Raw genomic sequence first — 17,757 nt, 5'->3', positions numbered from 1 at the left:
TGACAGCTCTTATCAATCTCCCCCTTAATTAAAGAAAGCAGATTTGGCAACGGGGTCCCTTATGTGCTGTCGTCTCGGCCTCGGTCAGTTCACGGCAGCGACTGGCCTCCCTGGTGCCTTCCGCCGTCTCCCCAGGGTCATTAGTTAGGCTGTGGAGCCAGAGTACATGCACAGGTGGACGGGCGGCTGGGCTCGGGGAGGGCATGCACACGTGCACACTCACTCTCATACCACCGGGCCGGCGCGAGGGCGCTATTCACAGCCGCAGAGCAGCAGAGCGGGGAAGGCCCTTCGGACCCTCGGGCTCAGTGGTCTTCAGAATTAATCAGACGCAGTGTAGCCACGACCAGCAGATAACAGGTAGTTCTGCTGTGGGCGTAGGGGGTGAGGAGGCCAGATGAGCTGTTCAGGTGGGTGGAGATTTGGGGGTAGTTTCAGCCCCACGCCCTGTAGTTTAGAAGCCGGTGCTCATGCTATATTCATTACAGCAACCCCCCTGCAGGAGACTCACCTAACGCTAGACCGTGCCCCTGCAGACCCTGCCAGCCAGCCCCGTGCCACTTCGCGGGGCCACCTTTCTCTCTGACACCTTCGCCCCAGCGTGTCAGCCACCCTGTCCAAGCTGAAGTCCAAGAGCCCGCAGCACGCAGAATAGAAAGGTCCTAGTCGGACGACTGTGGGTGGTGGCGGTCCCTGGACCTGGAGCGGACACAGCTGTCCCCACGCAGCGGGGCTGCACTTGGACGTGTGACTTGAGCTGAGTGCATCTGCACGTCTTGACATAGGGCTGCTCATGATGGAGCCCGTGTCTCTCCAGTGTGACCCCTCGCACTTGTGCACAGACTGAGGGAAGAGATGTCAGTGTGCAGGACTGCTTGGAACCAAGAACAGGTGGAGGAACGGATCTGTGTAGCCTGCCAGACTGGGGTCTGAGTTCAGACTGTTCTGCGGACTCCGGGTGGCTGGACCAGTGGATCTCTCTTCGGCTCCGTCCGCTGGAGGCTCGGGTGATCACAGGGCGAGTACCTGCTGCCCCCGGTGGTCCCCGAGTGCTACGTCATGGAGGACAGCTTCCCTGGCACTGCCACACGGTCCCACTCTGTCTTGTTGGCAGGGAGTTCCTCACACGTGTTGTGACTCTCACTCTCCCATCTTCATAAAAAAGCTACTTCCCTTTCAACATGTACCTCATATAGTGAACACATAATTGGCCCAGGTTATAGGAATCTTTGCCTAATTAGTCCGGTATCGCTCTCTCCTTGGAGCTTTTCCCAGATAGGAATTTGTAGCCACAGAGTCGCCTAGAGTTTCCGCTGCTGGTGAGCGCAGGTGTGCGTGACAGAGTCACACCTGACCTTGGCTGAGGCGATTGCCCAGCAGAGCGTCACGGATAGTGTCAAGCACAGCACCAGCAACCGCTAAGAGGGCAGAGTGGTTAGTAGTTATTGAGCATGCCAGGCTCATTAGGGACCGGGTACACATCACATCTCTGAGGTGGGTATTTTATCCCCAGTTTACATTACAGGTCCATGGGGTCCCATGGGCTGCACGAGGTCACGTGGCTGGCAGGGGCTGGGATAGGGATTCAAAGCCAGGTCACTCCAAAAGAAAACCTGAATCATCTGTACTGTCAAGCCTCCTCCTTGCAGACGTCACTCACATTTCTGATCTGAGTTGAATTATGGCAGCTCTACCTCCAAATAACCCCCAGTGTGGCCCTGATCCCCTCCCCCACGTTCAAGTTCCTTCTCTCCCTCCCACCTGTGAAGACAGAAGGAAGCTAAAATCAGTCCAGTGAGACGGAACACCTCATGAGTCAATACTGTACTTTAAATGGATCTCTCCAGTGTGGTACCAGTTTCTTCTGTGAACGCCCCACTTTTTTACCTATTCTGGGGGGAGGGCTGGACCTGCCAGCGAGCCTTGGGCTTCATGTGAGGAGGGGACTTGGGTCTGCTGCCCAGCTATGCTCTGTATTTGGCCGGTACCAGTGGTCAGAGTTTTTGTGACCAGCTCCCTCCAACCCACCATGGAGGAGGCTGACTGGTCACCTGAAGGGAGAGGGTCTCAGCTGGGAAGGGGAAGGGTCAGCAGCCTGCCCAGAAGCACTCCTTACCCAGCAGGCAGTAGGAGAAGTCTCTGGGGAAACCCAAGCAGAAGGACCCTGCTATTGGCAGGATCTTGAAAGTTAGAGAAGTCAGCAAGGGTAAGGGGGCGACAGGATTCAGGAAGGTTCTGCACTCAGGATACTACAACGCTGACATCGAGGTGTTTGTTGGGCAGAATTCTGGGGAAGAATTGGCTCCCAAACTAATTCCTGTTATGGGCAGAATTTAGGACGGTGGCTTTAGGACTGAGATCCCGTTTCCTTGCTGTCAGTTAGCTGGTGGCCACCGTCAGCTTCTAGACATGTAACCCCTCCATTGCAGACATGCAACGGCATATCAACTCTTGTTCCTGCTTTGCATGTCTGACTTCCTCTTCTGAGATCAGTGGAGAAAATCTTCTGCTATTAAAGGACTCCCTCCACCACCACCACTAGGTCAGGCCCACCCAGATCATCTCCCCTTTGCCAGATAAGGTAACAGTATCACTGCAGTGAGATATCCCAGTCACAAGTTCTGCCCACAGTCAAGGGGATTACACAAGGGTGCAGGTCCCTGGGGGTCATCTTAGAATTCTGCCTGGAGGGAGGGATGGTTGATCCAGCTTGGAGGCCAAAACTCCTTCCTGAAGGAGGCTGTTCTGGGCAGAATGGTGAACACTGAGTAGAAATCAGCGAAGGTAAGGTGCTCCATGCAGAGGGCAGACCCCTTTGTGCACTCTGATAGGGCTCATTTATGTACTTCTCCCCAGAATATGACACCTGCCTTTAGCTAGGAGCTCATTGTGTTCAGGATGGTGAAGCGGAAGCCCAGGGCAACAGGGCAGGGCAGGGAAATGGAGCGATCAGACTTCTCACCCCACCCCCTGGAAATGACTAGAAGCAGGCCTCTGGTGGAGATGGCAGGTCAGACTCCTCACCCACCCAACCCTGAAATGACTAGAAGCAGGGCTGTGGCCAGGATGGCAGGTCTCACAAGCTGTCGTCAAGCTGTCGTGCCGGATGTCCTAGGTACCTCGTCTCCGTGTTGCATGAGCCTGGTCAGATTTCATAGACTTGGGGTCCTCATGCAAGGGCTGCCCTCTTTACAGGAACACTAAGGAGGAAAGGGCTATTTTGCACTTTGATGAGAAGTGCCCTCCCAAGGCCTAAGATTCCATCTGAGGAGACCAGTGAGTTTGGAAGGGCAGAGGCTGCCTTCCCAACCAAAGTCAAGAGCCCCAGAACGGGGCCCCTCGGGGTGACCCCTGCCCTCACCCCTTCCGGAACATCAGTGGCAGGCGACAGCGGGGACAGCCCGGAAGGCAGGACCTGGGGACACAGAGGAAAAGGGGCAGCCGAGTGACTGCAGACACAAAACCGGGACAAGGGCCATGCAGGACTGTGACAAGCAGGCTGGGGTGGTGCCGGTGACTTGCAAGCTCCTGCTGTCCGGGCACATGCTGGCTCTCCCACCAGTTGGCCCAGAAACCCCCAGCAAGTGGTTTAATCCTTCAGAACCTCTGATTCCCACATGAAAGTGATGACAGCACTGACCTCACTGCTACAAACTTGCTTTGCATAAAAATGAGACTGTGTTCAGAGTATCTCGTAGGTAGTGCCCGGCCCCCAGTCCAGTGGTTGTGAACAGAGAGGTCTAGTGTGTGCGTGCGTGTTAGTGTGAGAGTCTCTGCTGGCAAAGGGGGAGTGATGGATGGGCTCTCTACGTGAGGGTGCCATAGGATTGCGCCCACAGGCTGGGGGGCTCTGGGGGATGCCTGAGAAATCCAGGGCTTTCCCAGTTTCTTATAGGAAGCACATGTTATAATTGAGATGATTTGCATATGAGTTATGTGTGTGTCTTACGGTACACACGCACATACATGTGAGTGTACACGTGTATAAGTGTGTGCATGTGTGTCCTGGTGCATGCCGGTGTGTAACTGTGTCTGTGTTAGTGTATATGCACACATGTGCGTGAGTATATTAGTGTATGGGTGTGTGCACATACGTGTGTGTATTAGTGTTATATGCATGTGCCAGTGCACGTGCGTGCGTATGTGTGTATGCATGTACATGTATGCTTGCTTGTATTCATGTGCACATGTTTGTGTGTTGGCAGGTATGCATGCATTTGTGTGTACATGTGTGTATGTGCATTATATGTGCAGAGATGTATGTGTGGGTGTAAATATGTGTATTCGTGTACTCATCTGTCTATGTGTGTATATTAGTGTGAGCGTGTATTTGTGTACACACGTGCATACGTATGTGTGCATATTTATGCATGCACATCTGTGAGTGTATTTGTGCATATGTGTGTGCAGGTGTATGTATGCATGTGCACCTGAGTGATTTATGTGTGTGCACACGTGTGTGTATGTGTAGATTTGCCTGAGTATGTATGCATGCATGTTCTGTGGGTGATCTGTGTGTACGTGTGCACACACGTATGTATACGTGTATAATTGCACCTGTGTGCATCCGTGAGAGATTGTGCATGTGTGTACACACGTGTATATAGGTGTATATTAGCATGTGTATGCATGTGCACCTGAGCGATTTGTGTGTACATGTGTGTATGTGTATACTGGTGTGTGCATGTGCATCTGAGTGTGTAGTGTGTGCACACGTGTGTATATGTGCATATGTTAGCATGAGCGTGCATGCATGCCGGTGGGGATAGTCTTCTCTGGCCTCTGTCTGTTAGGACCAACTATCAGGGAAGCTGGTCGATAGCTGGGAGCCCCTGAGGGACTCTTCTGAACTCTGTCCCCATCCCTCTTTGATAACTTCACGTGAGTTTGATTTCTGGAATCTGTTTTGACTCTGCCGTGTTTTCCCGTTCCTGTGCTGTGGCTCTGGTGTAGACCCTCCCCCCGTTGTGCCTGGGCCACTGCCATCATCAGCCCCTCTCCGCATGTGCCAGGGGACCCTACGCGGAGGTCCCGACACCCAGATTTCCCGCCATGTCTTCTCACTGCACAGTGCTCGCTTACTCGTCTGCGCCCACCAGGCTTCCCGTGGAGCCAGCTCCTAGCACGTGCCTGGTACTTAGCACGCGTGTTCCCTGAATGGATGCACACGTCCAGCCCACCCCCTGTACTCACTCCAGAATGATCTTTCTAAACACAGCACATCAGCCTGTGTGTGGCCTCTCTCAGTGGTTCCCCATCCTGGGCTCCTTAGCTTGGGGCACTCGGTGACCCAGGATCCACGGCTCTGTGCAGAGGGGACACTCAGTGCCTGTTTGTAAATGGCAGAAGAGACAGGGCGCTGCACCCTTGGCTCTGTGTTAGCTGTGGCCCTGCGTGTTATCGCCTGCAGCACAGGGCACAGGGACACGTACCCCTAGGCTGGCTGTGAGGGTTTGGTGACAGTTACATGAGGTACAGGGGTTGGCTGGCAGATGGTGGGTGCTCAGCAGTACTGGTCCTTTGCTTTGTCCCTTTCTTCCTATTCTTCCCTTTGCCCTGTGAACCTGGGAGCCTGGCTGTGGGCCCCAAGGTTGACGTGGCATCTGCCGTCTTGCTGCGCCAGGAATCAGCGGATGCTCATTTCATTACCAAGATGCTGAAAAGATGCGTCTCTGTGCTGCCTCCAGTCATGAAGGGTCTGGGGGTGGTGAGAAACCAAGAAATGGGGCAGAAAGAGGCCCTCGCCGCTGCAGTTCGTGATGGCTCTCAGCACCAGGGCTCACATGCTGACTGCGGGAGCGCATACACGGGCTTCGGACACTAGCGGGGGTCTCTCAGCCAGTGTGCCTTCCCCTGCTTGGGACACAGGGCAGCTGTGGCTCTGCCTCTGACGGCGGGGTCAGGGCCCATGGCTGGCTCCTTGGGGCATCGCTGCTTCAGCTACGCAGAGGAGATGGCAACTGTCGCTCTGCAGGGAAGTAGTGGAATTGAAGGAGGCAGCAGTTATCAAGCGCCTGGCACACCGGAGGCCGTAGAGCGAGCTCACCTTTGCTCCGGCCTCTGAAGTTTTCATAATTGCTTCTCCTTCCCTGAGGTCTGTCTCTTGCCTCCTGTTGCCGGGTCCCCGGGAATGTCTCCCAGGATGGTCTGCTTTGGCCTTTCACCCACGGATCCTCTCCTGTTGGACTCTGTACCATCCAGTGTGTCCCCCACGAGGGTCTCGTTCGGGCTTCTCCAGCCTTCTCTCCCAGCATGCCATCTCTCCCACAGTTGCCGTGTCGCTGGCCAGAAACCAGGGCTGCATCTAAGGCCTTGTCCTCCTCTATCGGGTCCCTGGTCCCCACCCAGGACTCTGGCAGGATCCCTGCCGAGCCGCCTCCTCCCCAGGTCACTGCCCACCAGGGTTCAGGTGCACCTTATCTGTGGCCGACTGTTCTCTTGCAGCTGCTTTCCCAGGGAGGACAGGGCCCACAGTCGCAGCGGCCCAGGCCCCGTCTCCTCTGGTCCACCTCTCATCTTTTCCTTTCAACTCCGCATCCACATTGCCGGAGCAGATCACAGATCTCTGAGGGTTCTCCGGTGGCCCCGGAATTTGTTCTCAACCCCAAAGCTGGGTTTCTGGCTGCCTCTGGTCCCACAGCTCTCGAAGTCTGCCCACCACAGCAAGGAGCAGAAACAGCTGGGAGAACCTCTCTGTGCTGCCCTCCTGCCCCTCCCGTGCCCCAGCCAGCTGCTGTCACCATGGCCTCATCCTGCGTTCAGCCCCAGAGCCTGGCCCTCCCCTTGCACGGTGAATGCTCGGGTTGGTGAAAGTGCGAGGCAGGGAGCCTCTGGAAGGTGCTCAGCACCAAACGCAGCTCTGCCTGCTGCCTGGGAGGTGCAGCTGCTCGGAGAGCACCTGCTTTTCTGCTTCGGTGAGCTGCTTCTGGGTCCTTCGTGGGGCCCGCATCACCGGCTCTGTCCCACAGAGTGCCCGGCTGAAAACAAACCAACCAAAGATAGCAATTTCCCGGAGGTGGAAATGACCTTTTCCTTAGAACTTTTTATGGAAATTAAATTTCCATTTTTATTGGGAACCTTAATTGATCCCACAGGGATGGAGGGCGGAGGTTCTTGGGACCGAGTGTCAGGTCGGGGAATCCTGAGGCTGCGTTTGCTGCCCCTGCAGCTCAGCTCCTTCCCAGGCCTGCAACCCTGCCCCCCGTCTTGCTGCCTGTGGCCCTTGTCCAGCTAGCCGACATGGCCAGCACCCCCTGCACACGGCTCTGAGTACTGTGCTGAGTGATGGGGTGGGCCGGACAGCCAGCCTGGAGGGAATCCCACACCAGCCCATTCTGGACCCAGTGCAGCCATGGGCCCCACGGGGGAAGACCACTGCAGAAGCCCTGGAGCTGCCCTTCTGGCTGGCCCCGCACCGGCTGCTCTGGGGGTCGTGCCTCCAGTCCTTCCCAGGTCCCAACATGAGATTCTGCACCCACGCTCCTGCCTGCCATAGGATGGTTCCAGTGCCCTCCTGTTTGGGCCGACACTCCTTCAGCGCTCAGCTGGCCCATCCTGGTAGCCGCTCCACCTGGCCCAGTGATCCAGGGAAGACATTTGTAGCTACTCCTTCACCCACTTGTTCTTACTTGCAGCTTAACGGCCGAGTTTTGCGTAGAAACAAAGGAAGACAGTCCAACAACCACAGCGCTCCGAGTGCCTCTCTGGGTGGGCGGGGACGCTGAGCTCTAGGTGGGTATCTGACCTCCTAATTCCACCATGTAACGTCATAACGAGCCCCTGGTGTTTGGAGAGCGCGTCATGGTCGACAGGTTTCTGGCATATCCTTTGATCTTTGCTATAACCCTTTGTTTTGGGGTTTTTGAAAGAGAAGACTGGCCCCACCTTCCATCTTCTCGCTAACAGAACCAGGGCTTGGGCCCACTGGCCCCCTGTCCCCGGAGACGATGGTACCTGGAGGACGGGCAGACTCAATCCCTGTGCCCCCCTGCCCAGGACTCTCCCTCTCTGGCCACAGTGGTGTCTCCCTGCACCCCGATACCCTGATCAGTCTGCCCACACTCCCCGGAGACTGCTGCACGTCCCGCACCCACACGAGCCATCTCTGGGAGCCCTAGTTCCTCTCGACGCTCTGTGTAAGGGAAGGAAGTCTGCCCTCAGCACGCTGACCTTCCTGTCAGAGACTCATGAGTATCGGAGAGGCTCTAAGACACCCCGGAATACAGAAGTCTGATTACAGCAAGCCGGCCGGCCCCGAACTTAGGTCATAGGAGCCTTACGAAAGGAAGAAAACCCTTCGCTCCCTTCAGGCCCGTATCTGTGAGTGCACTTGTGGAGGGCAGCACCCACCAGCAGTGAGGGCCCCTCACGGTTTCTCGTGCCCTGGTGGTCCTGGCATCAGTGGCCATAGCACGTGTCGGACATCCCACAGCCCCCGCAGCATTTCCACAAACCGGGTCCCTATTGACATGGTCGCCTCCCCCGGTTTGCGGGGGTGGAGGGGCTGCGTAATCTGTCCTCGCTGCCCAGCGTGTTCTGACCGCTAAAGGCAGTGCTCTTTCCAAACCCCAGAAAAACTTTTCATGGTTCACTATGGAGCGTGGGCACGGCTCCTTCCAGAAGCCTCTGGCCTCCTCGCATCACTCCAGGTTGGTCTTCCTCCTCAGATGACTCCCGCACACTCTGACACCTACTGACCACCCAGGCTGTGCTGTCCCTGGCTCCCCCACCCCGGGGAGGTCCACGAAGGCCAGGACCCAGTCTCTTCCCTTCCCCGCATGTGGCAGCACCTGGTGCAGGGCTAGAGGCCCAGATGTCCAAGCAGCATTGCAGAAATGGTCACATCCCCTGATCTCATTGGGCTGCCTGGACCCCCTGCTTGAGTCTCCAGTGGTTTGGAGGTCTATAGAACGACATCCTTAGCCTGGCGTCCAGGTTCTGCCCCACGCCCCAACACCCCTGCACCTTGGACTTTTCTCCAAACCCCCTCTGCCATGGCAGGTACCAGGACTTTCCTCACTGAGACCCCTTAGCCTAAATGCCCACTCAGCGCCCAACCCACTCTAACTGCCGTATCGCTTAATACACACCCTTTTCTCTGTGCCACACCACGGTGTACCCTGAGTCCCAGCTCAAGTTCCACCTTGTCTGTGACAACTGGGGCTCCCTCCCCTCTTTGTGCTTTTGGGGTGACCAAGCACTGGGAAGGGGAGCGTATGGAGTGAATGTTTGTGTCCCCCACAGATTCATATGTTGAAGCCCTAACCCCCTGTGTGGTTGCCTTTGAAGATGGGCCTCTATGGGAGAGAAGGTTGAAGGAGGTCATGCGGGCGGGGCCCTGGTCTCATAGGACTGGTGTCCTAGTAAGAAGAGAAATCAGAGGGAGCTCACACACTCCCCATACGCTCACCATGAGGGAAGGCCATCTGCAAGCCAAGGGGCGAGCCTTTACCAGATGCCCACCTTCCCAGCACATTCGTCTTGGACTCCATCCTCCAGAGCTGCAAGAAAGAGGTGCCTATTGTCTGAGCCCTTGGCCTGTGGTCTATTGTTCCTGCAGCCCCAGCCGACCAAGGCAGTGGGGAGCAAGGCTTTGTCCATCTTCGTGCTAGCAGAGCCTCAGGCCCCACATGGTCCCAGCTTCTGACGAGTCTGTGCTGCTGGCAGGGGACACGAGTGCACGGGCACCCCACAGTGTCACTGCAGGTGCCAGCCCTCCTGCCTCCCCCCTGCAAAGCCAAGGCAGAGCCCGCCTCTCCCCATCCTGCTGCTCTTGGCTCAAAGGTCTCTTCTGTGGGGGCCTCTTAACATGCCCCTGTCCAGTCCTCTCCTCGAGCAACGACAGTCTGTGAATGTGCGCCCCTCTTCTCACCGAGGCTTTGAGCCTGGGTCTGTCTGTCCCCAAGGGTCTGGCACAGGAAGCCTCGGGCAGTGTGTGTGTTCAGCCCCTTCCATTCACAGCTGGGAGGGTTGCACTGAGAAGGTCACGTGGTCGTGACCTACGAGCCGTCTCGGGCCAGGGTCCGTGTGGCCTCCCCATGTCTGATTCCTTGGTGCACAGCACTTGGCTTGGACTGATGCACCGACTTAGGAAGGTACCCATGAACCCCAAGGCCTGGCATGGGTCCGGCCCAGCTCAGCTCCAGTGAAGGCATTTGGGTTGAGTTGGAGGAACTGGTGTGCCCAGAGCCTCAAGGCCTCAGCTGCTGGGGCAGCCCGGTGGGGGTGGGCGCGTGCATTCCCGAGTCCCCGCTGGGACTCTTTGTAGCGTGCTCGAGCCCCTGATGAAGCCGTGCTGACTGAAAGGGCAAAAGTCAAAGCCGTTGTGCTGAGAAAGAACTCTCAAATCTCTCTGCTTTATTGCTCAGCCACTTAACTAATTCTCAGAGTAGGGAACAATTTAGGCCCAGCCAATAGCCGAGCATGGCGCTGTGATTCATTTTCTCTCCACTGAGCTCCGCAGGGAGAGCTCCAGCTGCTACCTTTTTGATTCCTATTTACCAGGTTATTACGGTGCCGAGAATCCTTGATCGCTCTACTCTGAAGCCCTAACAAGCTCATGGATCCTGTAAGCAATGAGGGTGGTTAGCCCAATTACCAAGCCTTGGCCACTGGCATAGGTTTGCAGTCTAGAAGGCACTTAGAAACTGTCTATTACATTTTTAAATTATAAAGTAATCCCTGTTTATTTTAACCAGTGAAATAATACAAAGGGGTATGAAAGGTATTGATCTCCCTGCCATTTCCATCCTTCCGAGGAGAAACCCTGTACCAGCACCCTTATATACGTACGGGTATTTTTATCTCCCTACACATTTCTCCAGGCTCATGTCGCTTCGTATAGGTATGTTTACATACACGTGAGACGTACTTGGTTTACACACATGGGACCCCACTGTGTTTGGCGTCCTCTAAGGTCCACGGACCTGACATTTCGGGGCCACCTGAGCCTGCCGTGCAGGCAGGCACTGCTGTGGTGGTCCTCACGCCGCCGACCCCATCCTCGTATTTACACGCTGCTGGATGAAACGTGCCACTACTGCTCCATTTGCCTTGCCCCGGCCACTGGCGAGCTTGGGGATCTCCTGTTCCTGGATCCTGCGGGTCCCTCTCCTTGAATTCCCCGGGCATCCCTTCTATAAGGTGCTTTCTTTCTCTTACCCATCTGTAGGAAGCTGTAGCCTGGCGTAAGAACTGACTGTTAGATGTGGCGCTGGTCCCTTTTCCTCCTCTGGTGTTTCTTCTGGTTTTCTTTACATGGTTTTTGCCATATAAAGTCCACTTTCTGCGGTCTGGTTTGTCTGTCTTCTTAGGATTGCCTCCCCCACTTGCTGTTATACACCTGTTCTCTTCTGCTCTTTTCTGCTTTAAAGCGTCAGTCTATCTGGAACTTGTGCGTGTACAATGAGGTGGATCCTGATTTTTGTGTTCTGAGATGTTTACTGTGTTGTGCCAGGACCACTTAATTTTTTTAAAGATTTATCCAACTCTTGATTTCGGCTCAGGTCATGATCTCAGGGTCATGAGATGGAGCCCCAAGTTGGGCTCCACGCTCAGTCGAGTCTGCTTCTCTTCCTCTCCCTCCTGCACATGCAAGGGGAGAGGCAGAGGGAGAGGGAGAATCTCAAGCAGACCCCCGCCCTGCATGGAGCCCAGCTCAGGGCTCGATCTCAGACCATTAGATCACGACCTGAGCTGAAATCAAGAGTTGGAAGCTTAACCGACCGAGCCACGCAGGTGCCCCAGGACCAGTTTGTTTTAAAAAACCACTCTTTCTCCTCCTAATTAACATGCCACCTGTGTGATATATTTCATTTCTTTATAAACGTGGGTCTGTCTCTGGAGCCTCTTATCTGTTGCACTGAAGAGATTTTCCTGTTTCTGCACGGATACCCTGCCCTTTTTTCATGGCGGCTTTGGGCTGTGTTAGTATCTGCGAAGCATGTCCTTCCTGCTGTTCTTCTCCTTATTCTTTCCTTAGTTACATGTCCATGTGAACTTGAAGAGCGTTTTTGTTCAGTGGCAAATTAACATTCTAATTAGAAATTGGAAACAAATGTATACGTATGTGTACAGTCGAGCCTTGAACAACACGGTTTTGCCCTGCCGAGTCCACTTAAGATTTTTTTCAATATATACAGTACAGTCCTGTAAATGTATTTCTTATGATTTTCTTGGTAGTTTCTTTTGTTTTATTGTGAAAATACAGCACATAGACTACGTATCATACAAAAGAGACGTTAATCGACTGTTATACCATCAGTAAGGCTTCCGGTCCACAGTAGCCTGTTAGTCGTTTAAGTTTGGGGAAGTACAAAATTATACACAGATGTGTGACGGCACGGGGTAGGGGGTCAGCACCCCTAACCCCCCATGCCATTCAGGGATCAGCTGTGTAGGTAAAATATTTGCTTTTTAAAATGAAAATGTTTCATATAGTTTTGTCTTCTTCTGTTCCTATTTTTTCAGAAGTCTTCTAAATTTTTTTTCATCAAGTGACTTTTGGCATTTATTAATATAATTGTAATTTCTTTCCCATTTTAAATGTTATGGTGATGCAGGCTGATAGATTTCTGAACCGTCCTTTGAAGAAACTGCCCTTGGTTGTGGTGAATTCTGTTCTATTGATTCAGTGCTGGGTTTGGTTTGCTAATATTTTATTTAGATTTTTTTTTGCCTGTGTGCTCATAAGTGGAATTTAACTGTAGCTGTCTCTGAAACACTGTCTCCCTGGGGCCCCCTCTGGGATGGATGGGGTGGTCCTTATCTTTGCGGGTTCCCCACAACAGTGATCGTGCTGGGGAATAGCTGTTGTGATTGCCAAGGGTATGAGGGCTGGAATGTCAGGGACATGTTACTGTTTGTGCTGGGAGGTCACAGAAGGCCTTCTCGAGGCGCTGACACTTGAACGGATCCTTCTGGAATGAGTGCGACGGCAGGGGATGACATTTGTCCGGGCGTGTGCTGGAGTGCGTGGGGACTGGTTCACAACGGCAGGAATGTTGTGACTTTAGTTAACATCACACTGGTAGCTAGAAATCAGCTGGGCGGGAAGTATTTACCCCGTGGAAATTGGCAAATATGACAAGTCAAGTTTTTGTTGTCGCTCTTTTCCGAACGGCAGGTTGTTAAAGATCTTTGCCACTGTCTTCTTACCTTATCCTGAGCTCCTAAGCACAGTGACAGTGTGGGCCTGACACCTGGACAGGGGGAGTGTGCAGACGTTGGAGTCAGAGAAGCTGGGGCCAAGGGCAGGTTGCCTGACGACCCGGGGCCTGTCTCCTCATTGGTGAAGTGAGGCTGATGAGCCCCACACGCGTGTGTAATCAACGTGTGTCAGTCACTGAGTGTGCACTGGTACAGCGGCAGCCTAAGAACACAATCGTGAAATTCTGCGTTACTTCTGCATGGTGCTGGGATCTTCCTGTTTGTCTCAGGGATTCTGGAATGGCTCTGCAGGACATGGATGAGGCCCCCTCCCCTCCATGGCGCAGTTCCTAAGGTCTCCTGGCCCTGTGTTGTTCGCACAGCACGAGTTCGTCTCCAAAACTCCTTCCCCTGAGCCGCGGCCGTGCCACCACACTATAGAGGAGCAGGGGCCCGTGGCTGGTGCCGTCCAGCCGTGGCAGACACGAAAATAACGTGAACCCTCACAAAGGAAAAGCCTTCTAAGCGAAGGCTGCCCGTCGCTCTGCCCACGCCTCGTGGCTGCAGCGGGCAGGAAGCAGCCATGGGGGACAGGTCGGGAACGAGAAGGGAAGGCCGACTAAGCCTGAGCAGCAGGGAGCCAGGAGGGCCCAGAGGGCTTCCCATATCCTGCAGCTGTTCTTTTGGGCGATGTGCGGGGCCCACCACGGCCTGGGTGCCTGAGGCCGCACTGAGCTGCCGTGCTTCCTGCTGTGACCTTCCCCGCTTGCTCATCCTCTCAGCGGCTCATCAGCTGCTCCGTTGGCGAGGAAAGGGGAGCTTCTGAGAGGCCATGGCCATAAGTAACGTTCTGAGACTCCGTCTTCAGAGAAGCCAGAGCTGTCCCGGCCTTGGCATGGCAGTGGAGATGCCTGAGACTTTGAGCCTTACCAGCTACACTCACTGAATTGGAGGCCGCCTCTCAGAGCCTCCCCGACAGGGCTCCCAGCTGGGCATGCAGTGTCCACTCGGCGGCGGGATGTTCCGAAGCCCTTGGTGCGGGTCTGCTGCCCAGGAGCGGTTGGTGTGCACCTGTTCACGTCCAACCTGACGGAAGACAGGACGTCAATGGTTTATAAAGATTCAAAAAAACACCAGAGAACAGACATTTAAACTGGGGTGAAAGGAAAGGCAGAGCACATGCAGGGGGTAGCCTGGGGCTACAGGAGAGCTCTGAGCCACAGGCAGGAGGAGAAGCCCCAGGAGCACCCCCGTTCCCAGCAGGGCCGGGGCCCATGATGGCACTCTCATCCACGGTCCTGACCGTGCTTCCATCTCTAAAATGTGACTGTTACCTACAGATGAAATGATCCTCTTAGGAGACGTTCTTTCCCTCTCAGAGGCACCATCGAATGCAAGTCTGAGGACAGGAGTTAGATCAGAGGGAACTCTTGGTGACCTTGGGACACTCGTGGAGACAGCATCAGGATCAGAAGGAAGCACACAGCTCCACTGCCCCTCTGCCAGCCCCTACCACCCATCTCCAGGGCAGGGTAGGTCAGTCGTCCCGGGTCCGGGCCGGCCCCTTGCAGCTGGGATGTCAATGCCATCTGCGTGCGTGCAGCATGTCCCACACTGTCCCCAGTGTGCACTTGCTGGACTGAAAGGAGTGTTTCCTGGGGTGACCCTACATCCTTTCCCTGCCTCCTGGGCCTCCCCAAATTCTGGCTGGGCCGAGCTACTTTGGGTCTAGAAGGGGTCCCTGGCTCTCGCTCCCACTCTCTGAACACCAGCTCTCCCTGCATCCTGCTTTGCCTGAGTGACTCCTCTCATCTCTCAGGTCTGACCTTCCAGAAGTTTCCTGGGTCCGTGAGTCTGCCCCGAGTGCTCTGTAGGTTGTCCGCTGGACATTCACCAACTGTGATGGTTCTTAGAGGTTTTGGCCCATGGTAAAGAACACAGGCTCGGGGGTCAGGCTGCCAGGCTCACCTCCTGGCTCCGACACCTCTCCCCGTGAGCCTCGCACAACTTCCCGAGCCTCCCTGGGCTTTGGCCTTTCCCTCTTGTTTTGAAGGGTGGCTATGGTGGGTCAGGGTGGCTCGCTCATGGCCCAGGCTGGCCTTCTCCACCGTGATCCCCCGCAGGTGGCACAGTGCCCGGCCCTCAGTAAACAGCGGGGTGGACGGTGAGTGAATGAGTGAACGTGGGATGTGAGCGAGCACTGAGGAGTCCTGGGGACTTAGAAACAGAAAGAATTTGGATCTCAGGGCCGTTGTGTGACCTCGAGCAGATTACCTACTATCTCTGCACCCCAGTATCGACTCTGACACAGGGTGAAGATGTTTGCCTTCTGCCGCTGGGAAGAGGCGAGCCCTGAAATGTGGGGGGAGCGCCCGAGGCCTGGCAGCGCTGGAGCTGTTGTGCTCCTTCTCCTCCCCAGCTGTTACTAGCAGGAGGACGAAGTGATCGTCCGCAGCACCGCTCACCAGCCTGGCCCTGGAATGCAGCTGGCCCGGGCAGAGAAGCGGGGAGCTGCTAGGTCCCCGGCCGGGTCCCCGGCCGGGTCCCTGTCTGGGTCCCTGGCTGGTCGCCTGCCACTCGGCCGTGCACAGCGCCAGTGGCAGCAGGGGGCACGTGGGTTTCCGGGAGCTTGTGTGGCCCTGCTGTGTCTACCCTCAAGAGCTCCGCGGGCACAGGGTCCTGATGCAGCACCGCCTTCTGTCTGTCCTTGGCATTCTTCCCAGAATTTTCCAGCATCGGGACACTGCCTTCCTTTTGTTTCGAGGCTGGCTAGCAGTGTTTGTGGGGATGCTTTAAAATCAGACCTGGGCTCAGAGTCTGGCTCCACTACTTGTTAGCCGGAAAGCCCTGGAGAAGGAGTGTTCTGAGCATCAGTTTCACATCTCCCTGAGAACTGAACCTGGGACATGCAGCTCATCTCCCCTAATGAGCCCCAGGTCACGGGTCCCCTTCCCTTCCTCGTGTTGTGCTCAGGGCCTCGGCGTCTTCCTGCCGGCCGCCGGCCCCGCCTCTTACCCGTGGGTCTTCTCCGTCTCCGGCTGACCACGGCCTGCTTTGGAGCAGTCCTCTCCTGCGTCCTGGCAGCCAAGGGGTTCTGGAGCCTTCTTGGTTTCCCGTCCTCTGGTCTCCCTAGAAGCCCATGGGCCTGGACACAGGCTCAGATGCCTGACTTCAGTCTGCCACTGCCTTGCCCAGAGGCCGATCCCCCGCTTCTGACAACCCAGTTGGGCCCTGGCCCCCAAAGCAGAGATGTCAGGTGGGACCGACCAGCTGTGGCGGGTGCTGGAGCATCGTGGTTCCTCTTTCCTGGCCTTCACGTGTGGAGGGTGGAAACAGGGAGCAGGGGAAGAAGGAGGGAGGAGAGAGCTTTGGGGTTAGCTTGTCATAGGCTCATTCTGGTGTCATCTCCCCCAGGAACCCTCTGACCCCTTCCCAGCTGTCCCTCCTCTGGGCTGTGATGCAGCCCCCTTTCTGCGCGGTCACTGTGCACTCTGTGCCATGCTTCTGTGGGCTCCTGGAGGCCTGTGACATCGGCTTCACTCTGTCACCAGGGCAGCCCTGGCCTGGGCCTGGCATAGAGCAGCCCTCCGGGAGCCGAGGTCCCTGCCAGCTGTGAGCAGTGCTGCGCCCAGAGAGGCTCCGTGGACCCGCGTGGACTGTTCGCCTGTCCGCACCCATGCCGCTCTGGTGCCCGGCGCTCACTCTCCTCCAAGCCTGGGCCTGTTTGGCTCAGTGCCTTTGTTGGCATGTGCTATACTGAGAACTGGCATCAACCATCCCTCAAAGGGGAGGTCTGGAGGCACCCCTCCCTGGAGTTCTGTGGGACAAGAGAGGTCTTGACTTGGACCTTGGGGCAGCTAGAGGCCTGGCTTGACCCTCACACTGCTTGCCCCATCACCCCGCCAGCCCTGCAGAGGGTACATCCTTTTGATGGACCTTGTAAAGGACATGGAGGCTCAGAGGTTACATGACTTCCTCAAAGGTCAGGCAGACTCGAAGTCCCCTTGGTGTGGGTCACAAGTCCTCCTGCTTTCTTCCCCTTGCCAAGCCGACTGAGCCTCTCTGCTCTCACTTGGGAGAGCCTGGAAGATGGTGTGGAGGAAGGGGCCGAAGTGGGAAGGAACTGCCTTCCCGAGGACCTGCTGGGAGTTGGGCAAGGAGGTCACTTTCCATGGGACCATGAACAGATATTTATACAGTGTCCGTGACAGACAGCCATGTCTGACATGCTGGGTTCCTTGCGTCTTCCTGCTGCTGAGCGGGGTGGGCACTGGGCCCACTTCCTAGCCGAGGGGACTGAGTGCAGGTCCGCTCTGTGCAGGACCCAGACCCCAGACTCCAGCTTGCGTGTTCCCAGATACCGATGTGCACGGGACTCTAGAGTTTTATTCCATTCATTAACTTTGCCCTTTGATGATTAATTTTCTGTAAGAATATTTTTTATTCAAGTTAATACACACACAGGGCCAAAAAAGCCAATTAGTTGCAGGAGATGCATGATGAAACCTGCAGTCCTGTCTCCCCGTGTGGCTGAGTCCTGACCCAGAGCCCTCCACCAGTGCCCAGCTGCTCGGAACCCACCTGGAAGGGAGTGACCGAGTTCACGCGAAC

The 17,757-nt window shown here is 55.6% G+C and overlaps 1 protein-coding gene across 10 annotated transcripts in view; it reads left to right on the top strand.

Moving 5' to 3' along the window:
- The window catches only part of TRAPPC9 (trafficking protein particle complex subunit 9), a 593,937-nt gene that overhangs the window by 515,226 nt on the left and 60,954 nt on the right, over positions 1-17,757 (top strand). The gene's annotated exons all lie outside the window — the stretch shown is intronic.

Source organism: Ursus arctos, unplaced genomic scaffold (assembly GCF_023065955.2).
Source record: "Ursus arctos isolate Adak ecotype North America unplaced genomic scaffold, UrsArc2.0 scaffold_6, whole genome shotgun sequence".
Lineage (NCBI taxonomy): Eukaryota > Metazoa > Chordata > Mammalia > Carnivora > Ursidae > Ursus > Ursus arctos.
Note: the sequence above shows the minus strand (reverse complement) of the source record. Positions and strands in the feature narration are given on the sequence as shown.